At 40.8% G+C, this 25,140-nt stretch overlaps 1 long non-coding RNA gene across 3 annotated transcripts in view; it reads left to right on the forward strand.

The window, feature by feature from the left end:
- The window catches only part of LOC117807026, a 165,176-nt gene that overhangs the window by 57,921 nt on the left and 82,115 nt on the right, over positions 1–25,140 (forward strand). Inside the window, exon 3 of one of the 3 annotated variants that reach the window (XR_004629896.1) lies at positions 44–227. The exons of the other annotated variants lie outside the window; for them this stretch is intronic. This is a non-coding gene — a long non-coding RNA (uncharacterized LOC117807026). Of the gene's footprint in view, positions 1–43; positions 228–25,140 lie in introns of those variants that run through there. 3 annotated transcript variants of the gene reach the window in all.

Consider the following 25,140-nt stretch of genomic DNA (forward strand, 5'->3'; position numbering starts at 1 on the left):
GACAGCGTCTCCGCAGTGAAACTTTGCATTCTTCCTATTACAGACTTTTAACAGGATGCTGTGGCACGACATCTACTCGCTCTCCTCATCGTGGAAGAGAAAAAGAAGAACAGTAATATCATGAACTGCTGGTTCACAGCCATTTTTCATCTGTTTTCCTGCCAGTTCACTTCCTGCCCCTCCATTGGAAAACAGCGTCCGAGCTGATGTTAATTAGATCAGGACGATCGAAGGTAGAAAGTGATGGTGAGACGATGCTGCGGGTGGAAGCTGGCCAAAAAAGCAAGCGTGTGTGTGTGTGTGGATGTGTGAGTGTGTGACAGTAATATTAAGAGGAGGTCATGAGAGGCTGTGTCAGGACAACTTCTTAGTATTCATGAGTTGAACTGAAGTCCTTCGTACCTACCTTGTGTTTCAGCTCAATTATCGATGTCTCCTCCTACTCCTACTAATGTCCTTATTTTCCTCTATTTATTTGTGTGCGTGTGCGTGTGCGTGTGCGTGTGTGTGTGTGTGTGTGTGTGTGTGTGTGTGTGTGCGTGCGCAGAACTCCCTCCTTCATGACTCTTATCCTCAGTATTTATTCACAACGCTAATTCAAATTTCAGATGGATAACTGTAGCAATCAATTCATTTCTTAAAGGCACAGTAAGGAACTTTCTCATCCAGTTGATTTTGTCACCTCCTTTGTACTGCATTTCCCATGAGCACCATCGCCCACTGTGGTTAAGATGCGTTTCTTGCCAAAACGATCATTTGTCTTGTTAGCAAATTAAATAATACAGATCTAATATTTATCCAATTTGTCTTCATTCAAGGCAGAGTGACGAGGCAGTGTATTGCTTTTTAGCTACGTCAAATTACTAGCTATAACGTTGATTTATTACCAAAGCATTTTCAGTTTAGCCAACGTAAATGAAAACTATAGCTGGAGTTATAACCCTCGCTACCATGCTTTTTAAGCTAACACTAGCTCCATGAGTCCATAGCTGTGACTGAAACCACACACTAACGTACGACCTACTACATACTCTAACAGAACGTACTGCACACTGCCTTCTCACTTGATGGTTAGTTTGCCAGTCTGGGCTACAATGGCTAAGCTAGCACACCAGGCCGTATATGGAATTCACTAACACTATACGAATGTTTCTTACTTATGCAGCTATGTAATAGTTTAAATATATTCTTAACCACATATAAGACCTTTTTCTTACAATGGTATGCCACTTCTTACTGGTTGGCTAACTCCGCTGATGTGTAGTTTCATTAGCCACACTCTATTTTTGGGCTGGTTGAGAATGATGAGTGAGCTCCTGTCTTGGAGTAAAAAACTTTGGCCAATCTATGTGTACATTTTGCATTTCTTGCTAGCAAATACATGCAAATTGTGAATTTAAAATGTTCAAAATACTTTGCTATGCCATACTTAGTGTGGATATCATGACTGTGTGTGGTTTCAGGGTAGTGATGGGAAGTCCAGCTCTTTTGGCTCAGCTCCCTTAGAAGAGCCAGCTCTTTATTTAGTATCACTTGGAGCATTCTATCTTAGCCTAGTTTAGCATTTATGAATTGTTTGTGTTAGTAAGCAATTCTTCATCCAGTGTTTTCATATCTGCCTTAATTGTATGCATTTTTTTCAAGCCAAAAAAAACACAGTTACAATTGGTGCATGGACGGGTTGGCCTGATCTTCATTATACAGATTCTCCACCCAGCTTTGTAGTCCCTATATCATTGATATCATGAATGTAGCCAGATGCTTCCCCCTTTTTCAGTTTTCAGTAATTTCTTCATTTTTTCCACCGTCTGTCGCTCTGTTTGAACCTGGCCTGTACCACTCAGGGGTGCATCTTGCTCGGCTGGAGGTGAAGCTCTCAGCAGAGTGTCTGCCCCCTGGTGGCTGGCTGCAGTATAGGTCAAAAAATCCAGTCAAACTTTAAAAAATAAATACACATCGTACGACTTTTTCTCACATCCATATGCTGTGGTGATATGTAGTTAGTATTTGACTGTTTTGTGTCTTTGTGTTTTTCCTGAAAAGTTTCTTTTTCGTTAGTTATTAGAGTTTAAAAACGGGGTTTTACTTCCTGTTTCCTTTGATTCACAGCCGGCATAGAGAGAAACTTGAAAGGACACACAGTGTCTTGTGACGTTACGCTGTAGGGCGGAGCTCTCTACAGTGGCTTCACAGGCTCTGGCTGCACAATGGCGGCGCCCAGGAGCGGGATTTTTTGGCTTCAGAACCGTACAACGGGAAGAGGCGGAGCAACGCTGTCCATTTTTATTTACAGTCTATGGTACCACTACACTCGCTATATTTGGAGCGTCTTCCCCCCCTTCCTTCTTTCACACAATGGTATGATCCTAGTCTATCCTTGCATGTGATTGGCGGCATGGTGTCAAGCGTAACGGATACGGCCCTGGAGGTGAAGCTTTCAGCAGAGTGTCTGCCCCCTGGTGGCTGGCTGCAGTATAGGTAAAAAAAATCTGTCAGTCAAACTTAAAAAAAATAAATACATGTTGTACGAATGTTTCTCACATCCGTATGCTGTGGTGATATGTAGTTAGTATTTAACTGTTTTGTGTCCAAGGCCTCTTTTTTCTGAAAAGTTTCTTCTTCGTTTGTTAGAGTTTAAAAAACGGGGTTTTACTTCCTGGTTTCCTTTGATTCACAGCCAGCGTGGAGTGAAACTTCAGAGGACACACAGCGTCTTGTGACGCTACGCTGTAGGGCGGAGCATGTTACAGTGGCTTCACAGGCTCTGGCTGCACAATGGCGGCACCCAGGAGTGGGTTTCTTTGGCTTCAGAACCGTACAACGGGAAGAGGCGGAGCAACACTGTCCATGTTTATTTACAGTCTATGGTGCCACTACACTCGCTATCTTTGGAGCGTCTGCCCCCCTTCCTTCTTTGACACAATGGTATGATCCTAGTCTATCCTTGCTTATGATTGGCCGCATGGTGTGCCCATCAAAATAAAGTCCTGCCCCAATCTGCATGGCATCTCAGCCAAGTTGAGCAGGAGCGGCTGGAGATTCGCTACGAAGAATCGGCTCTTAGAGTGTGTTCGTTCGCGAACAACACATTGCTATTTCAGAGCCTTTCCTATCTTTGTTTTAATGCTATTGTCCACAACTAAACTTTATCTGGAGTCAGGATGTTTGGCTAAAATGCTGAAGTTTGTGGCTTTATATGTTTCTTCCTCAGTTAGCTCAGTTTTTTATTTACGAAAAGAAGGGCTGCTATAAAAGGAAGTTCTCCTTACAAGGCAGTGGAAGTGTATTGTTTCCAATATGGCCAAAAACGGCTTGTGGCTTCCATGGTCTTTTTGCACCTACATGCAAAATCGAGCGTTGAATCACTTCCTAACCACCTGGTGCTGGAAATGTTTCAGAGCTGCAGACATTCTGTGTTTGCGGTGTACCGTACCATGACGGGAACTGTATCTACACGGGGAAAAGAGGAACATAAAGTCAGTCTATTGACCATATGTCGAGAGGTAATGACCCATGAATGTTTATACATGTGTGCACATGTGTAGTGCACGTAATATGTGAAGTCACGTTGACATGTATGGCATGATATGTAGGGTCTGATAGCTGTTCTTTCTCCTATTCATAAATCAAGTATTTGGGACTCAAACGAAGTCAGTGTCAGGAATGTGTTTTATTTTTTGATATAGTAAATTTCATCTTTGCCAGCTTTCTTTCTCCGTCTCTCTGTCTGTCACCGATCATGCTATCTATCCATACATGTTATACACATGAGAGACGGGAGGGTGAGCGCTCATAGGGCAGCTTACAGGATGTGAAGCGAGACGGATGATGTCAGTTCGTTGGAGTAACTTGATGGACTAAGCTCCCCTGGGGACATGACAGAGACTGGCACACTGGCGTGATAACAGAGCAGAGCTGAACTACAAGACCCTGTCACTTATTTGACGGGGAGAGGGGAGCGGTGTATGTAGAAATCCAATCATTGGAGAAGTGACTTTAGCTGAAAAAAAAATATGAGGTAGAGGTTATTTAAAGCACGTGTGTGGAGTTTCAACTGGTTCTGAAACCGACTGAAAGCTACAAACACAACCAAGACCATCAGGAGGAGAACACCTTCAAACACTGTAAGGGGTAGGTGCTAGATAAGGCGACTAACAGCATGTTGAATTAACAGCCTTTTTAACTTTTTCCACAGATAGTACAGATGTCTGAATCCCAAAAATCATTGGGATCCATCCTCTGGGGACATGGATATTTGTTTGAATTTCAATGGCAGTCTTTCAATGTCTCTGTTTCTGAGACATTTGATCGTAACCCAAATAACTTAATGTTATTACCCAGGAAAAGCTCACCAGAGGAGCACCAGAGCTAGGGAGCTAAGATAAGATTTTATCAATGCCAATGCCATTGTCGATTTCTGCTTATCAATCCAATTCCTTATTAATTCTCCTAACGATTCTTGAGTATTTTTTTGAGGGGACAAAAAGTAGTTCAGTCTTCCGCACCAAAAGGAACCGTTTTATTTTTTCCAAAATTATGTCTGCACAAGACTGAACATGAACATATTCAACTTGAACATAATGAACAATAGGTTGACCTCACTCTCGGCTGCATGAGTCCGGACGTGGCCCCTCGAAACTGGATGAAAAGACTTTGACCTTGGAGAGGAAAAACATTTTCCTCCGGGGGTCATCGTGGAGGTATTTTACCCGCTCTCAGTGCCATATTTTAGGCCGCATGAGTCCGGACATGGCCCCTGGAGCCTGGATGAAAAGACTTTGAATTTGGAGAGGAAAAACAGTTTCCTCTGGGGGTCATCCCGAGGGTATTTTACCCGCTCTTGGTGCCTAATTTTCGTCCGTGTGAGTCTGGACGTGGGCGCTGGAGCCTGGAGGGAACTACCTTGAATTTGGAGAGAAAAAAACACTTTTCCTCCAGGGGTCATCGTGGAGGTATTTACCCACTCTCAGTGCCATATTTTAGGCCTCATGAGTCCGGACGTGGCCCCTGGAGCCTGGATGAAAAGACGCTGAATTTGGAGAGGAAAAACATTTTCCTCTGGGGGTCATCGCAGAGGTATTTTACCCGCTCTCAGGGCCTCATTTTCGGCTGCGTGAGTCCAGACGTGGCCCCTGGAGCCTGGAGGAAAATACTGTGAAGTTTCCTCGTGGTTGAAGGAGTTCTGCTTCACAGAGTGTGTGTGATGTAATGCAACGTACAGCGGCGTGACGTGACGTTGTGCTGGGAAATGAATCATTAAGAAGAATCGATAACATTTGAGGTGTACAATTGTGATGGAATTGATCAATTGGAACCGGTTCAAAGTCGGATCCGGTTTTCGATTCCTACCCCTAACCAGAGGGGACCATGAATCTCTAATCATATTCTCATGAGTTGTGTTTTTTCCAATGTGGCTTCGGTGGCAGTTCTGGGGAGGGGCCAACAGGGGCCAACAGGGGCCAACAGGGGCCAACAGGGGCCAACAGGGGCCAGTGCCCCTGTAAAACTGAACCTGGACCCCCCTGTGCCCCCCCTTCCATAACAAAATAATATTAAACCATAAAAAAAGCTTAGGTATCGCGCCGATGTTACAGGCGGACCACATGCGTGGCACTTGGTTCCAGTCCCTTAGAGCGTTAAGGGACTCATGTTGAGTGTACACAGCCAAACAGCTGCTGTCAGTCTGCATGTTGAGCTAGTACACAGTAGTATATATGTCTAGTATAAAGGGATGCACTGATGTTTTGCCAGTTTGTTCTCAGCCAGTTCTTGCCCTTCTCAGTCTCTTTTGTCAGGGTTGAATGTGTCCCTCTGACAACACCCTTGGCCCCAGCCTGATCTCAAAACCTGATCTCAAAATGTGCCCAATATTGATCAGATTTCACAAAGAGCCTCAAAGAAGTCTGTCCAAAGTAGATTTGTCAAAGTGACTTTTTTTTAATTTCCCACAATAAGCTCTGAAGTGCACTTAAATCCTGCATGTTACATCAACAGTTATTTCAAAATGATGAAGAGTTGGCTTTCTGACCAAAACACCATTATCTCTCATCTGTGTTACAGAAACACAGTAAAGTCCTTGTCTATTTGCAGACTGGCTGGCCTTTACTTCATTCTGTTTGTTTGTTGCTCTTCATTTTCATATTAATGTTTTCACAAGACCATTATTGCAGCTATCACACCACCATGCTCTATATTTTTACAGCTGCCCGATCCGTTCTAAGCTTAAAAAAATGTCATTCCTCTCCAGAAATAGATCCTCTGATTATTCCCTTTCACATTTCTTGTCCGCTTTCACTCTCTTCAGATTCGCTTGCATGTGTCTGAAATCACAGATCAGACGTCAAGGTCAATCTACAGGAGATGGTCATAAATGTTTAAAGAGCATTTTGAAAGGCCGCTCACATCTGACTAATGTTGGGGGCCATAAAGCAGACTACAATTACTACCAGACGTAATAAAGCCTGTCAGGATTCCTCTGGCACATAAGTCACTCCCTCTACGATGGGCCGCATAAAGATTACTCGCCACACACTATGACGCGTCATCCATTAAGGACCCTACGCTACCGAGGTCTGTCGTCATTCCAGGCGTATAAATTCAGCGTCATCCGCCCCTTCCTTCCTGTTATTACCATCATTTCCTGAGATACGATAAAGCTGTTTCCCAACTCTCAGTGCTGGTATAAAATCCCATTACACTATTAATCAACACACACACACACACACACACACACTCACACTCCTCATGCAGGAGTGTGTGTGAATGAGTTTCTCTGCTTGCACTGACTCTCTGTCTGCAGGAGTGACACATCTGTGTCTGAGTGAATGAAACAGGGTCAGTGTGTGTTGAATTTTTCATAGTATGTTGACACTTTATGTTGAAATATGAGGACCAGGTTTACTATGGCTTGTGTAAATTTCAGCAGAATTCAAAATTTGCTTTTATAACTGAGAGAAATAATGCAGGAGAATGGAAAAACATTAAAATAATACGCCTGTAATAAGAAATAAATAATTCAACAGGGGTTTAAAAGCTACTCGGGCTGCTGCAATATACCCACATTTACGATAACTGTCTTCTTAAAACATCAAATTATGATATTGTATTTAAAATAAAAAACATACAGTTATATTTTGTAACTGATATGTTCATAGTTAGGTTGGTAGAAGCCTTTTGTGTTAGTAATATGAAGGAAACACAAAGAAGTGGCAGCAGCAGCAGAAGAAGACTCAGTAACCAGCTAGCTAGCTAGTCTTTACCGCAGTGTGTGGCTACTTTGGCAGCCCAAATCAAGTGTGAGGAGATGACAGATGAAAGAAAGGTAGGGGAGAATGGGGTTGGTTGTCACACTTTTTACCGTTTTGATGATTGCTCATCATCAAAACGTCTTTCAATACTCATTCCCACATTAAATTGAAGCTTAAGGCGTTAGCTTGAAATGTGCATCCCTTCATTTTCTAGCTTTTCAGCTAGATGATAGATGTGATTACTATTTGTACACCCAGCAAATGTTGGCAAGGAACACTGTCATTAGCAAGGAAGTCATTCCTAGCGTTTGTTAGGTAGTAAACAAACTTTCTTGACTTTCTTGCTAAAGTAAGGTTAGCTAGGAAAGGGTTCACCCCTGACATTAGCTATTCTGGCTATTGGATTATCAAATAAGTTGCAAAAATGTCCTTCATGGATTTTATTGCAAAATGTTGTTTAAGCTGCTTATAAACTGGGAAATGGTGGATTCGTGTCCGTTTTCGTACACCTCACACTGTAACAACTTCCAACTTTGGATACAGACGTACAACATTTTATGATTTCGGATTCAGACAACTCTATTGATCCCAAGAAGGACAATTCATTCATAGCTTACCATCCAACATTTAACATTTACAACACATCCATCATATATACATGCTACAATTCAAGCACCGGATCTGTACGTGAGACCAGATGGTCTGTGCAGGACATGGGGGTGCATCTCACTTAGCCAAGCCAAGCGTCTGCCCCCTAGTGGCTGGCTGCAGTATAGGTCAAAAAATCCATCTCCCCCATTCATTTGAATGGGGCTGCAGTCAAACTTTAAAAAATAAATACACGTCGTACGAATGTTTCTCACATCCGTATGCTGTGGTGCTGTAGTTAGTATTTGACTGTTTTGTGTCCAAGGCCTCTTTTTCCTGAAAAGTTTCTTTTTCATCAGTTATTAGAGGTTAAAAAACGGGGTTTTACATCCGGGTTTGCTTTGATTGACAGCCGCCGTAGAGGGAAACTCCATAGGATCTAGTGACGCTACGCTGTAGGGCGGAGCTCGTTACCATGGCAACACAGAAATTGCTGTGGCAACCACAGAAAATCTCTAAAGCGCAGACTCTGGCTGCGCATTGGTACTGGGTTTTTTGGCTTCAAAACCATACAATGAGAAAAGGCGGAGCAACGCTTTCCATTTTATATACGGTCTATGACACACACACACACACACACACAGTTGAGTGTACTCCATACAGCGGACTGAGGAGGGAACAAAATGTAGCAACCACCACAAGAAAAGCAGAAAAAAATCTCTGCCTTTTTTTAAAGCACTCTCAGGGCCATCTCTGTGAGGATGGCAACACTCGCTCTCCTGCGAGTAGCAGCTGGAGTAGATCTCCTGCTCTGGGTCCAAGTATAGAAAAGAGCCCAGTGGGGAAATACTCCCCATGGCTGTACAAGACTGATCTTGGTAAGTAAGGAAGGAAGGAAGGAAAGAAACACCATGACTCCTTCAAGTGTGTTTGTGGCAAAGTCTGTCTGAGGAGCACTCAGGTCAAAAGATGTATCCTGTGGGGTCCATGAATATCTAATGAAAGTCTTTAAAATGTGGTATGGTTGTTGCATTTTTCAACATGGCATACAATAACAGTGTCATCAACATACACATTATCATCCCTGAAGTTGCACCACTTGTGCATATTATTAAAAATGGATGCAAAAAATCAAACACAGTGCTAAAACAAGAGGAGGAAAGAGACTGTGTTACAGAGAGATGTGGTCACTGCTGGCTGAAAGACTCCTCAGAAACTAAACCTGACTGATACATTTGAATCAAATTGGTCTGTTTCCATTTCTGATAAGGAGCTCCAAAGCTGCCCGTACAAAGTAGATTTCATGATAAGTGACATTATCTTCAGTACAATGGAGCTTTGAAAACTTGAGTTGAAAATGTGCCCAGTCATGATCAGATTTTATAAAGAGCTTCGAAGATGTCTGTCTGGAGTAGATTTGGGGATAAGTGACTTTTTCATTGCCCAAAATAAGCTTTGAAGTACACTTTGAGTCTGCAGGCATCGAATGCTTTTCATTCCAGTACGATCACATTGAGATGCTTAGAGTTATGTTTTCTTAAAGTGAATACATCTGCATCTCTTCCTGCATTACCTGAGGTCACAATTACATCCACCTAATTTACCACACTTAACCTCTGACATCAATCAATCTTTATTTGTATAGCGCCAAATCACAACAAACTTTATCTCAAGACACTTTTACAAACATAGGAGGTCTAGACCGTACTCTATGTCAAATTATGAACAGAGACCCAACACCAAGACAGGGTAAGACTCAGTCTGACCCCACCTTAATCCATCATGAGCATTGCACCTTGCAGTATTTAGCTAGTTACAGCGGCGAGGACAAACTTCCTTTAACAGGCAGAAACCTCCAGCAGAACCAGACTCATGTTACACACACATCTGCTGAGACCGAGTTGGGTCTGGAAAGAGGGATAGAGGAGAATGAGAGAGAGGGAGAGCGGTGATAGTGGTGAGACGAGTAGTAGTAGCTGTTGCCGCTGGAGTCCAGCACGTCCGTATTGGCTGGAGTCTGGAACGTCCACAGCAGGAGGACGTCTACGGCAGCTCAGAGGAACCTACGAGACAAGGGAGCTCAGGGACTCCAGAAAGGTCTATGGTTAGTGACTTTAATGGGACAGGTGGAGTTAAAATAAAGGGGGAAGGGGGTGAGATAGGATCCCAGTGTGTCAGTGTGTCAGTCTAAGCCTTTAGCAGCATAGCTAAGAGCTGGTCCAAGCCTGAGCCAGCTCTAACTATAAGCTTTATCAAAAAGGAAAGTTTGAAGCCATGCATTTACCCCTCACGACATGTGACACTCAGGGTGGGAAAATAGCACGATAACAAAATGTTAAACTGCTGTATTGCAAGTTGTTAGCCATATACATTTTTTTGCTATCCTACAAACAAATTTCACAACTTAATTTTGGCGCCTCCATATTGTTAAATTTAAGAAAAAAAGGGTGCAAAGGGAAATTTTGGAGGGAAATCTGACCATCATTTATTTTGGGATGGGGGGGGGGCTTTTTGCCTTTATTGATAGGTAAGTTAAAGAGAGACATGAAACGTGGGGAGCAGAGGGTGGGGGAAGACCATAGACTGTATAAAATATGGACGTAGTATCCGTGATGTCACCCATCTGTTTCTGAAGAGCTGTTTTGAGGCCTGTCGAGCAATTGTGACATAAAGAGGCGGGCTTTGAGCCTCCTAGCCAACAGCTACAGTCTTCCCGCCAGTCAATCAAGTAGGCTGTGCCTCTCATTGGAAGACTTGTAATCTCAATATCTTTGAAATTGCCGTGTTAGAAAAAAATTCACCCCCTGTACAGTGTGTGCCGATGGAGAAATGAGCTATCCAGACTACACTCGTCTTTTGTACCAGGTTGTAAACATGTTTATTTCTGCTGTAAATATCGCCTTTTTTGAATTGGTGTGTATGTGGTTTCTGGTACTTCAGGAGCCAGCCTCAAGTGGATCCTTGATGACCTGCAGTTTTTAGCACTTCCGCATTGGACTCATAATTTTAGACCAGAGGTTGCCACTTGGAAAATGGTTGTGGCAATGAGAGCTTCTGTTTATGGGGCGTTCTTAGACCGCTAGGCCACTGGCGCCCAAAATCTGTCCATCTTTCAAGCTAGGCAATAGATTTGATTACTATTAGTACACCCAGCAAACGTTAGCATTCTGCTGCTTCTTAGCCAACACTGTCATTAGCAAGGAAGTGGCGTGAAGCTTGAATTAACATTTCAACTTGGCGCATAGGAAAGAAAGACATTCCTAGCGTTTGTTAGGTGGTGTAAGTGTCGGAATGGACTTTCTTGCTAATGTATATGGCTTAGCAAGTATGGTCTATGCCCGCTGATGTGCCAGAATAATAGAAAGCAATGTTGGAAATAAGGAGCAAACAAGGGATTTACCCAAAAACCTGACATCTTCATGTGGAGAGGAAAATCCATGAGAAAGTGGAAAGGATCAAATCCTTAGTGAAACAGAGGGTTGTGAAATAAAAAAAGAAGAGAAAGAGAGAACTAGAGTGTCAATACCCATCCCTCTCCTCGCTGGTTTAGGAAGTAAAATCAGCAGAAGCTGCTATTTTCTGTCACAACCACTCAGCCTCCCTCTCCGCCACCTCACTGTTTCAGCAAAAACCTCCTCAGGGAAGTGGACTGCCACCAAGTTGTCTGCCTTTGTCTGTGTGTGCTCTTGTTCTGTGTTTGCGCGCGTGGCTGAGATTGTGTCGTCTCCCCCGTGTCGCCAATAAACCGCCGGGTTTCCTTGGAAATTGGACCCCATTGATTTCCAGAGGGGGAAATCTTGTGTTATTTTCCATAGATAAATACAGAGCAGCAGATCTGGGCTGGATAGAAAAACACCACTCACTGAGTTTATAACCTCACACTGTATATATCATGGCAAACCACATATTTTCACTTTGTCTGGGATTGAAATTTAAACATCTTCCTTTCCAGTCTGGGTTTATTTTCCCTCCTCAGTGTTAAAGTTGGCGACTGGGAACGATAAGTATTTTTAAAAGGCAACAGCTTCCAGCTTACTAATTAGATTTACAGTTTATCATAAAGGTCACCAGCATGGAGGCCAGTAAACTTTCCTCTCCTTCACTCCCATGATTCCAAAACCAAGTGTCGATGTGTCCTTGAACCCGACCGCGCTCAACCAGAGCCGAGTCTTCAGACCACTGAACCGTTTCACTGCTCCTTGACAGCTGTAAAGATGGATGGATGGAAAATCACTCATCTCTTCCAGCTGAGACAAGAATGCAATTTATTTGTCTCTCTCCTCTATGAAAATCTGACTTTGATGTAACATTTTCTCTAAATCTGAGTTTGATTTAACATTTTCCTCAAATCTGAGTTTTATTTAACTATTTCTCAAAATCTGAGTTTGATTTATCATTTTCCCAAAATCTGAGTTTGATTTAACATTTTACCCAAATCTGAGTTTGATTTTAAAATTTTCCCCAGATCTGAGTTTGATTCAACATTTTCCCCAAATCTCAGTTTGATTTAACATTTTCCCCAAATCTCATTTTGATTTAAGATTTTACCCAAATCTCAGTTTGAATGAACATTTTCTCCATATCTGAGTTTAATTCAACATTTTCCCCAAATCTGAGTTTGATGGAACATTTTCCGCAAATCTCAGTTTGATTTAACATTTTCCCAAAATCCGAGTTTGATTTAACATCTTCCCCAAATCTGAGTTTGATTTAACATTTTCCCCAAATCTGAGTTTGATGTAACATTTTCCCCAGATCTGAATTTGATTTAACATTTTACCCAAATCTCAGTTTGAATGAAAATTTTCTCCAAATCTGAGTTTGATTCAACATTTTCCCCAAATCTGAGTTTGACATAACATTTTCCCCAAATCTGAGTTTGATGTTACATTTTCCCCAAATCTGAGTTTGATGTAACATTTCCCGAAATCCGAGTTTGATTCAACATTTTCCCGAAATCCGAGTTTGATTTAACATTTTCCCGAAATCCGAGTTTGATTTAACATTTTCCCCAAATTTGAGTTTGATTTAACATTTTCCCCAAATCTGAGTTTGATTTAACATTTCCCGAAATCCGAGTTTGATTCAACATTTTCCCGAAATCCGAGTTTGATTTAACATTTTCCCCAAATTTGAGTTTGATGTAACATTTTCCCCAAATCTGAATTTGATGTAACATTTTCTCCAAATCTGAGTTTGATTTAACATTTTCTCCAAATCTGAGTTTCATTTAACATTTACCCTAACTTACGAACAATCGTAAGCACCTAAAGGACTGACTGCAGGCCAGACAACACTGTGAAAGATTTTATTGCATTTATTTGATACCTCAAAGAAGACACTGGTATGACTTGCTTTTCTTTGTAAATTATGACTGAAAAACTTTGTTAAATATTAAGAAATTGAATTTTCAAAAGCATTTTTAAAAAAATTATTAATTGCAATTAACTGTTAAAGTTCAGGGGTTCATCATGATTCAAAATATTAATAGTTTGACAGCCCTACTTGAAATACTTGTGTGCCCCAGCTCGTTTTCTTCTCATAACCCTTCCTAAAGTATTTCAGGCACTTGGCTCTTTACCAAACTTCCACACTTTCACACTTTCACATCACTCCCTCGTTCATTATCGTCTGAGCAGCTCAGAAATTGGACCTTTTTCCCAGAAGCTCTAATTTAAAAAAGGGACGATGGATAAGCCGCCCAGCTCTACAAGATTGTAATGAGTCTGCATTGCGTTTTACAGCAAAAATGTCGATCTTCAATTACAAAGTAGTTATTTGTCTACTTCTGCTTAGCATAGCAAATACGCACAGAAGCCAGTTTAACTCATGTTGGAGCTCAATGGATGAATTAGTTGGCTGTGGATATACAGGAGGTGAGTGTGTGTGTGTGTGTGTGCTGAAGGTGCAGACACTTGCTACTGCAATGACTCATCCATTGATTTCCAGTAAAAGCTCTGAGGTTTTCCAGAGTGTGGGCCAAGACTTATACTGATGCAATGGTGCAAAACTGTAACTTTAGACAGGTTCAGTCAGTAAAGGAAGGAACTCCCAATAGTACGAGAAATGGAGGTAACATTTCCACTGGAAGAAACACAAGTTATAAACATCTGAGGGTCCACACGTTGAGAAATATGCACTCAGAGGGTGAGCGTGGATTATGGTCTGACTACCCTCAATCTGTATTTTTAGACTCTTTCCGCCATTCTCGAATGTTTGATGAATTGTAGCTTCAACTCCCGGCTTTGACCATTTGCTGCATGACCTCTTCCACTTTCTACTCTCCACATTTCATGTCACTCTTCAGCTGTCCTATCAATTAAAGGCAGAAATGCCCAAAACTTAACTTTAAAAAAAAAGTTGGCATCTGTTGGCTAACAATTAGTAAGTGGGTGTGAAATAAAATGTGGGAAATCCAAAGAAATAACAATGACAAAGATTTCCCCGGGTATATTACATAAATAAGGAAAACACTTTATCAACCAAACTATAATGTTTTATTTTTATAAATCACATTAAATGTAACATTTTCATTCATATTAAAGTCTTAACAATATAATTATTTGTTATAAATGACATTAAATTTAACATTTTCATTGATTTTAAAGTCTTAACAATATAATTATTTGTTATAAATCACATTCAATTTAACATTTTCATTGATTTTAAAGTCTTAACAATATCCTGCTTTGTTATTATAAATCACATTAAATTTAACATTTTCATACATGCTAGTCTTAACAATGTCCTGCTTTGTTGTTATAAATCACATTATATTTAACATTTTCATTCATGTTGAAGTCTTAACCATATACTTCTTAGTTATGAATCAGATTAATTTAACATTTTCATTCATTTTAAAGTCTTAACCATATCCTGCTTTGTTATGAATCATATTAAATTTAACATTTTCATTCATGTTAAAGTCTTAAAAATATCTTGCTTTGTTGTTCTAAATCACGTTAAATTTAACATTTTCATTTATGTTAAAGTCTTTACATATCCTGCTTGTTATAAATCAGATTGAATTTCAGATTTTCATTCATGTTAGTCTTAACAATATTCTGCTTTGTTGTTATAAATCGCATAAAATTTTAACATTTTCATTCCTGTTTAAGTCTTAATATCCTGCTTTGTTATGAATTACATTACAATTAACATTTTCATTCCTGTGCAAGTCTTTATATCCTGCTTTGTTATGAATTACATTACAATTAACATTTTCATTCCTGTGTAAGTCTTTATATCCTGCTTTGTTATGAATTACATTACAATTAACATTTTCATTCATGTTAAAGTCTTAACAATATCCTGCTTTATTGTTATAAATCACATTAAATTTAACATTTTCATTCATGTTAAAGTCTTAACAATATCCTTGATTTATTGTTATAAATCACATTAAATTTAACATTTTCATTCATGTTAAAGTCTTAAAAATATCCTTGATTTATTGCTTTAAATCACATTAAATTTAACATTTTCATTCATGTTAAAGTCTTAAAAATATCCTTGATTTATTGCTATAAATCACATTAAATTTACCATTTTCATTCATCTTAAAGTCTTGAAAATATCCTGCTTAATTGCTAGAGATCACATAAAATTAACATTTTCATACACGGGTAATTTGAAACACTATCAATTTTTCGTTAGCATTTTTTTAATACATGTATTTATTGATTTTTTATAATTATGACAGAGTAATAAACAGATAAGCACACTTGATTAGTTTTGTACATGTAGCAACAAAAAAAAACAAACTAAATAGATAACTTAGAATAAAAAACAAAAGGAGGGGAAATTAAAGAGAATAAATGGTTGGCATTCTTAAACAGATACTGAGAATACGTCATGTTCTAAAACAGGATGGTTAAACAGACATCGTCATTGAGTACATACACTGTACCAGACTGGATCCAGTCTTACACAACAGCTTCTGTGTGAATGAGGGGGTTTCTATCTTTTCACTGTTTGGTTTTCTCCTCCTGTCAAAGTCTGGGTCAAACCAGACACTCTCCAGATTTCCTGTGCGTCCTCAGTGACTCAACAGTATCTGACTCACACGCTCATTGCTCATCTTTTTTTAGGTTGTACCTCTGAACAGAGATTACCCACTTGTGGATCCTGCCTCAGACAGCTAATAGGGCAGGTTATGCACCGTCTGAGATGACGCAGCTTTAGAGGCAGAAGTCTCCCTCACACAGAGGCTGTAATGAGAAAGTTGCAAGTTGAATTTTCAAAATCGTACAAAGAAGTAACATGTGGCCTTTTTATTCTGAGGGGGTGAAAAAACACACTGGAGATTTGGATGCTCATTAAAAACCCTTCTATCATGACACTGGGGACAGCCGGCAGGACGATACATAAGCAAGGCGAATATTTTTTTTTTAAAGGAGCTGTTTTATAATTCATAAATACCAAATCTTCTCATTTTACCATTAATTCTGTCAAGGTACGTTCTCCCGATGAGACACCCAGACTCTTCATTAGGTTCTTCTTCAGCTGTGTCTGACATGCTCGTGTTCGTGACCTTTTGTAAGCACAGGCTGATAGATGTAGCTTCCACCGCTGCTGGTTTCCCACGCCATTTTTTTAACATTCATCTCCAGTTCATTGTCCCTCAAAGAATGTCTCAGGGAGGGATTCACTCAAAGATCTTGTTACCGGGAACAACATCACTTCGACCCTGTCATGACAAGAGTTGTGTGCGATGTTTGAATTAGAAAGTGCTGCCAAATCTCATCCTGGACTAGCAATTAAAATTAAATATGTGAGCAAGAGGAAGCACAGTGACTCTTTAAACAGCAAGGACAGTCTAGGGACAGCTACCCTCAACATTTCCCCCTTGTTCCTGAAATGCGTCCTTGTAAGATCGCCTTTTGTACACCTTAAAGGTGACATATTATGCTCTTTTTCATCAATATATATTGGTCTAAGAGGTCCCCAAAACATGTCTTTAAAGTTTATGCTCAAAAAACACTTTGAAATCAGATTTTGGTCTGCCTGAAAAACTCTTTTTTTAGCCCTGCTCTGGTGACTGAAATCCTTCATGTAAGCTTCTGTCTGAAACGCTCTCTCTTTAAATCCACCTCTACAAGCTCACTCTCTTCCAATTGGCCAGCTTTCCAGAAACCTCCTCCACTGTTGCCACCAGTTAATTGGCGTTTCTCAATTTTAAATGACAAATAATGGCCATATCCAAATAGATTGGATTGGAACAACAACTCTGAGGGTACATATTATGTTAAAGGTGACATATTATGCTCTTTTTTATCAATATATATTGGTCTAAGAGGTCCCCAAAACATGTCTTTAAAGTTTATGCTCAAAAAACCACTTTGAAATCAGATTTTATATGCCTGAAAAACCTTCTTTTTCAGCCCTGCTCAGAACAGGCTGTTTTCTGTGTCTGTGCCTTTAAATGAGAAATGAGCTCTCTGACCACGCCCCCTCAGGAAGTGGATGCGGCCTCGGCTGTCCAACACGTTGCTCTAATGTTTACATGTTGGCTGCTCACAGACCCGCGTTACTTCAACCTTCTGAATCTGATCCAGAATCTGATCCTGACGGAGAGGCGCCTGCAGCAGGACCTTTCTGAAGGATTGGTCACAGATTTAGTGTTTCTTGTTGTTTTATTTGTCAGTATGTCGACGTGTGTCTTGGTACACAGCTACGAACATGTAGCTATGTGGCTATGCTAACTAGCGCTAGCACTTTTCCATGAAAAATAAAAATCATCCACTAGATCTTCCAATCTGCAGACGTGGGGAGTAAAACTGACCTTTGTGTTTATTAAGACAGCCTACAACTAGCATGCCTCCTTCTTAAGCTCCTTGTTAGCACACATGTGTGCAGGGAATGAAAAACAGAGGAGGGGTTGAGTTGTATTTTATACAGTCTATGGGCTGAACAAGCTCCAAGCTCTGACTTCAGTTACACACATTTACAGAAAGATGGAGAAATCAGAACAGGGGCAGAATGGAGTCTTTTCATTTTCGGGGGGTTTGTAGACATGCCAGGGAAACATATTTCAGGTACAGAACCATTAAAAAGTCAATTTTGCATGATATGTCACCTTTTTAGAACAATTTGCACAGGATCAGGATTTCTCCTTCTCTCCATCATAAATGTATTCATACTTATGATCCACAAGTTGGACATAGGAGGGTTATTTTTCTCTCGAATGATGCTCTGACATTTGGAAAAACCATTGCAGCATGGATGGACTGGTGGAAAACTCCCACCCCCACCCCCAACCCCCACCCAAGAGAGCCACATAATAGAAAAGGCACACGCAACGGATTCCTGTCGTCCTCTTTGTCTCTGTGTCACCCTCCGCTCGTCTCTTCTCTCGGTTCACTGGTGCAGACATGTTGTCTTGACCAGGTGGAAGATACACAGAGGGAAAACACAACAGCGACAGGTCTCTGTTTACCTGTTGCCAACATGCATGACAGGATTAGAAGAATAGACTGAGGAAACTTAAAGCTCCTGTGAGGAGTATTTAGCTGGAAATGAATTACAGTAAAGGTAATGCATCTTTAAGACCAGGACCATCTACCACACGAGTAACGACTCCTACATTGTAAAATTTAAAGTCTGTAACCACTGTGAGGGGGTTAGTGTCAGACCACAAGAAGAAACAGCCATTTTGTTTAACTTTCCAAAGCAAATTTAGAGCGTTACATTTCACTATTACAAAAAGGCAGAGGATATTTTGCATCAGAAACACTTTTAACCCAAGTGCAGAATGATATCAGCAAAGAAATAAGAGGTATCACTTTGTCCACAGGGGGTGCCAAAATTGGCATGAACACAAAGTTGCTTACGGGAGCTTTAATAACAAACAAGGCATGTCTAGACTTACAGACTAAGATAGACTTATGTCCAAGTGGGCGCTTGTATGTTTTGACTTTTTGGGAGTGAAAAGACACAATTTGTCTACTTTTTTTAACTTGATCTATTTCTTTATATCAAGAAACACACTGATTCGTGAGCTGTCCAGCATAAGACTTGAAAGTTGTTCAAGCTACATGGCTTTGTTAAATCAGAATCAGAATTACTTTATTTATGCCAGGGGGAGGGAATTCAGTCATTACAGTGGCTCTATACACAATAAGTTATACAAATACAATAATAAGCTCTGTAGAAAATAAATACATGGTTGAATTCCCCGAAGATCAGGAAGAGGGAACTCTGGGGGTCTGTCTGGAGCCCGGAGTTATTATGTTTTAAATGACTAATTGTTTGGACTTTTAAACATACATTTAAATTCTGACTAGTCTAAAGGTGAGAGAACACTCAGAAAACAGTCATATTGAATTTATTCAATGCCAACTTAACACAGGATCACAAAGTCAGTGGGTAAGCGTTGCCCTCGGTGAGTGTGGCTAAGGATAGCAGAGCTAGCACCACCAGCATTTGGTTAACATCAACATGCTTGTGTTGGTGACAAATTCACTGTGTGGTACGAGGCCTGAACTGCATCCTGCCGAATGACCCTCCAGCGCATCGTAAGAACAGCTGAGAAGATTGTTGGTGCCTCTCTCCCCCTCCCTCCATGACATTTACTCTTCCCGCCGCAAACCGAAAAGCCCTGCGCATAGCAGGCGACCCCTCTCACCCGTCTCACAGCCTCTTCAGCCTGTTGCCATCAGGAAGGACACTACGCAGTCCCTGGGCCAGAACCAGCAGTCTGAGGGACAGTTTTATCCACCAGGCAGTCAGGATGCTGAACTCTCTCCCGGTTGTGCCCTTTCTTTCCATAGTGCCCCCGTCACAGACTTAACCCGGTCACTGACAGCCCCCCCCCAAATCAACGCTGAGGGTCTGAGAGAGAAACGCAATATCAAATCCTCAGTATGTCTAGTGCATACTGCAGTTTATTTGACAATAAAGAATAATTTGAAGACTTTGACTTTGAAATTTCTCATGTAGAGCAGTTAGCAGTTTTCTAGAACAAAATACTGACAAACTGCATCATGGTCCGAGATGCCATCTGTCATTTGCACTTGTTTAAATCCGGGTAGTAGAGCACTACGACATTATGGCAGCTACAATTAACCGGAGCTACAGCATAGACAACATATGACAGACATTTTGGGCTTAAAATGATAGAGACATTAACTTGTTTAACTAGCTAGTCATTCTAGTGCCCACCAACAAGGTTCACATCTTTTCATTGTTAGTTATCTTGATGCTCTCATTCCAAGATGCGATTTTGTCATCACTGAAAGTTGCAAAAGCCCCAAAATGTCCCATGGACCACACACTCATTTATTCCACAATCTGTCAACCCAACAGCCAAAAGTTATCAGTTCAGTGACCGCTGGATCTGCAGATGTTGACTCCCATTTCAAAACATTGTACAAATATTTTAGAGGACACACACATTCTTGTTTTTTAATCGTTTTGAGGACTTACAACCCTGACCCCAGACCCAACCACCCCAACTGACACAGTATGACATTATGTAGAAATGAGGGATACCATCCTTGAACCTTTTCCGTCTCAAATCAAACATGTCACCTTTACACAGATGCTTTCATGAACCTGCTGTACATGGTCACAGGTGAGTGAAGGCGACTGACCGAGCTTGTACTACAACAAAGTCAAACATCAGCGTCAGGAGGTTCAATTTGTCAATTAGTCAAGCGATGCATGGCGGAGGAGCTCACAGCCTCCGCTGACCTGTGCCGCCTCATCTCCTGCACACCTGCGCCCTGTTTTGACGGTGTGTACGGGGCTGTTTCCTTTTAAGGACGACAACAGTTCCCCTGAAAAGTGACTTCTGTGCTTCAGCACCTCCCTCAAAGACATTTTTCTTTTTATGGTTTGTCACGCACAATAAAACAAAGGTTACAACATTTCAAAGTTATGGATTTTTTCCTTGGCAACATTCTTTATCCTCACTCCAGGGATATCGCCTGTCAATAAATGTGTTCAGAGGTGTTTAGTAAGGCAACATTTTACAAAAGTTCAAGGTACTTTTCCTGGTGAAATAAAAAGCACTATTGGATTTCCACCATGTAGAACATTTTTCAACAGCTTCTGAGATGTTAAGAGATATTTCTGTAAGAACAGCAGCACAGTTACCAACCATCAGTGCACCAAAGAGAGCAGTTTGGACAACTTTTAGCAACATGTTCTTTCTTTGTCCTCAAAGTAAAAGGAACAAACTGATCAAATACGCTAGTTGGTGGGGAAAAAACTTTCAACATTCACTCCAGTTGTATAACTACCAAAGTTGAATAGCTTTGTTTCAAAGTACGCAATGTATATGTTTATTAATTTATATTAATTAATTATGTTTATAAGTGTTAAGAAATCGTAATATTAGCGACATCTAGTGGTCAGATTCTGGAATTAACCCCTCCGTTCCTAATCCTTCACTTAAAGGTGACTTTTTACGCTCTTTTTCATCAATATATATTGGTCTAAGAGGTCCCCAAAACATGTCTTTAAAGTTTATGCTCAAAAAACCACTTTGAAATCAGATTTTGGCATGCCTGAAAAACCTTCTTTTTCAGCCCTGCTCAGAACAGGCTGTTTTCTGTGTCTGTGCCTTTAAATGAGAATGAGCTCTCTGACCACGCCCCCTCAGGAAGTGGATGTGGCCCTGGCTCTCCAGCATGTTGATCTAATGTTTACATGTTGGCTGCTCACAGACCCGCGTTACTTCAATCCTCTGAATCTGATCCAGAATCTGATCCTGATAGAGAGGCGCCTGCAGCAGGACCTTTGTGAAGGATTGGTCACAGATTTAGTGTTTCTTGTTGTTTTATTTGTCAGTATGTCGACGTGTGTCTTGGTACACAGCTACGACATGTAGCTATGTGGCTATGCTAACTAGCGCTAGCACTTTTCCATGATAAATAAAAATCATCCACTAGATCTTCAAATCTGCAGACGTGGGGAGTAAAACCGACCTTTGTGTTCATTAAGACAGCCTACAACTAGCATGCCTCCCTCCTAAGCTCCTTGTTAGCGCACATGTGTGTAGGGAATGGAAAACGGAGGACGGGTTTAGTTGTATTTTATACAGTCTATGGGCTGAACAAGCTCCGAGCTCTGACTCCCGTTACAGACTGGATATTGTTGTTACGTAACAAAAACACTGAAAACTGAAACGGCTCATTTCAGCACACATTTACAGAAAGGTGGAGAAATCAGAACAGGGGCAGAATGGATTTTTTTCATTCTCGGGGTGTTTGTAGAAATGCCAGGGACACATATTTCAGGTAGAGAACCATTAAAAAGTCGATTTTGCATAAGTCACCTTTAAGCTTCAGTGACCGTGGAGGACCGTAAGCTCTCCCGAAAATGGCAATTAGTTGACATCGTGTTACCGCCAGACAAAAGACAGTATTAAACTATTAGGACATCCTCAGGTCTCAGACTGAGGTATCAGACCGCAATTGAAAAAGCATCATGTTTCGGGAAAACCTCCGTTATGTGTCAGACTTCAGATGGAATGGCCGCAGTCAGAACCGCTTCAGGAATAAGTGATTAGTTTTATTCTGAAGGGAACAAATTAAACACGTCGTTAGTGTAACACGGCGTGAGAAGGGAGAACGGTGAATTAACAAAAGGGAAACAAAGAACGTTATCTAGACTGGTTTCAGTCCTCCAGATGTTGTTGTGTTTACTAAACGGCAGGAGTCGTGCTCTGCTTTGTTCGTCACACATTTACCAACGATTTTCGGGTCTCATCTGTTGCAACAAAAATGATTGTATCCGTGAGTAGAGCATCACAGCTACTGATGGTTTGTGCTCGTCTGAAACCACTGGTTCCCTTGAGTTCATGTCAGGAAATACTCGACCATATTTAGCAATAAATAAATTATCTAATGAACAGAAAAAGTGTTAAACAAAGCAGAATATGTTTTATATTTTAGATTCTATAAAGTAGCCCCCTTTTTCCTTCATGACAGCTTTGCACACTCTTGGTATTCTCTCAGTCTGCTTCATGAAGTGGTCTCCTGGAATGGTTTCTAATTAACATGAGCCTTGTCAAGAGTTCATTTGTAGAATGACTTGCCTTCTTAATGTGTTTGAGACCATCAGTTGTGTTGTTCAGAGGTAGGGTTAATACACAATGGATAGCCCTATTTGACTACTGTTGTAATCCAGATTATGGCAAAACCAGATTATTTCATAGTTTTGATGTCTTCAGTATTAATCTACAATGTTGAAAATAATTAAAATAAATAAAAACCATTGAATGAGAAGGTGTTTCCAAACTTTTGACTGGTAGTGTAGTTGATTATAGACACATTTTAATATAGTAATAAGTATTATATCCCATTTCCACCAAATCTGTTCTGCTAAATGCTGCTAACGTCTACACAATGCACCTTTTTAATGGATGAACCAATTGATCATTGCTAGCTTGAAAGCTACATGCTCTGTACCTCTCTTGCAGCCTGCAGACAGACCCCTCTCAGAACAAAAGCAACACAAATCAAAGCTGAAAGTCACTGCACATGACACCAGATAAAATGGACTACCTGTAAAGTTGGCAATAACCCCCAGAGGCTCTATCACTGTCATAAAAGAGCCAGTGGGTTTCCAGATTACAGCTTCAGTTACATGGCTGGTTTGAGGTCTGAACAGTTTCTCTTAGGGCTCAGGGAAAGAAAGGTGTGGACGCCGGTTGGAGAACTAGCAGTGGTCTTAATTTGCTTAACTAAGACTGTCATACTATCTGTACACCTAATGGACTACAGACTTTTGAGCCTCTTGTTCATGTGCATTCAGCTGCTGTTGGTGTTTTCCAGTTACATCCATCCACTGTCTTTCAATGCTTCGTGAAATACTGCGAGGAATCATCCGTCCCTGACGCACAGTGTGATGAAAAGGAGAGCAATCGTACACCAGAGCCTTGATACTGTGATTTAAAGGAAGGGCCAAGGTCTGACCTGTGGAGGACATTGGTAATAAATTATAACATCAAAGGTAGCAGTGTGAGGTGTCCTCTTATGCATTTTAATGTTTAAATCAAGTGCCTGTGTGACAGAAGAGTGAAATATGAGTATTTGAAAAGACAGCTTCTGACACATTGGAGAATTTCTCCCAAAGCAGTAAACCCGCTCCTCCTTTAAGCTCTAAAGTCTTCAGAAACATTTACAGAAACTTTCAGATTCTGGTCAGTGTTCTGCCTGCCAAAGCCTCTAATCCTTTTCAGTGCATTAAAAAGACATCAAATCAAATCAACCTTGCCAGAGGTGAGTAAAAAATGTCTCCAAATCAGTCTGATGTTGCGTCAGATAACCTCTGATGAAGTGCGGCCCACACTCACCTCTAACATAAAAGGTTGGAGGAATCAGCTTGGAGGGCATTAATAAATTCTGTGTGTGAAAGGTTCAGATACTCCTACACTGCCATTAGTGGGGATGGCAGTATGACTGGAAGGAACATCTGCTGCAACTGAAAGACGAGTATTTCACATGATATATCTGCTATTTATCATTAAAGAGGGGGGGGGGGGGTGTTTATAAGCAGGCTTTATACGTTCCCTTTGATACATCTATAGAAGCTTTACTTGATTCTCTGATCAAAAATCTCTTTATCTCAGCCTGGTGACTGAAATCTTTCATGTAAGCTTCTGTCTGAAACGCTCTCTCTTTAAAACCTCCTTTACGAGCTCACTCTCTTCCAATTGGCCAGCTTTCCAGAAGCCTCCTCCACTGTTGCCACCAGTTAATTGCCGTTTCTCAATTTTAAATGACAAATAATGGCCATATACAGTAAGATTAGATTGGAACAACAACTCTGAGGGTACATATTACATTAAAGATGACATATTATGCTCTTTTATATCAACATGTATTGGTCTAAGAGGTCCCCAAAACATGTCTTTAAAGTTTATGCTCAAAAAACACTTTGAAATCAGATTTTGGTCTGCCTGTAAACCCCTCTTTTTCAGCCCTGCTCAGAACAGGCTGTTTTCTGTGTCTGTGCCTTTAAATGAGAATGAGCTCTCTGACCACGCCCCCTCAGGAAGTGGTTGTGGCCTCGGCTGTCCAGCACGTTGCTCTAATGTTTACATGTTGGCTGCTCACAGACCCGCGTTACTTCAACCCTCTGAATCTGATCCAGAATCTGATCCTGACGGAGAGGCGCCTGCAGCAGGACCTTTCTGAAGGATTGGTCACAGATTTAGTGTTTCTTGTTGTTTTATTTGTCGGCATGTCGACGTGTGTCTTGGAACACATCGACGAACGTGTAGCTATGTGGCTATGCTAACTAGCGCTAGCACTTATCCATGATAAATAAAAATCTTGCACTAGATCTTCAAATC

This window comes from Notolabrus celidotus, chromosome 23 (genome assembly GCF_009762535.1).
Source record: "Notolabrus celidotus isolate fNotCel1 chromosome 23, fNotCel1.pri, whole genome shotgun sequence".
In the NCBI taxonomy this organism is placed as follows: domain Eukaryota; kingdom Metazoa; phylum Chordata; class Actinopteri; order Labriformes; family Labridae; genus Notolabrus; species Notolabrus celidotus.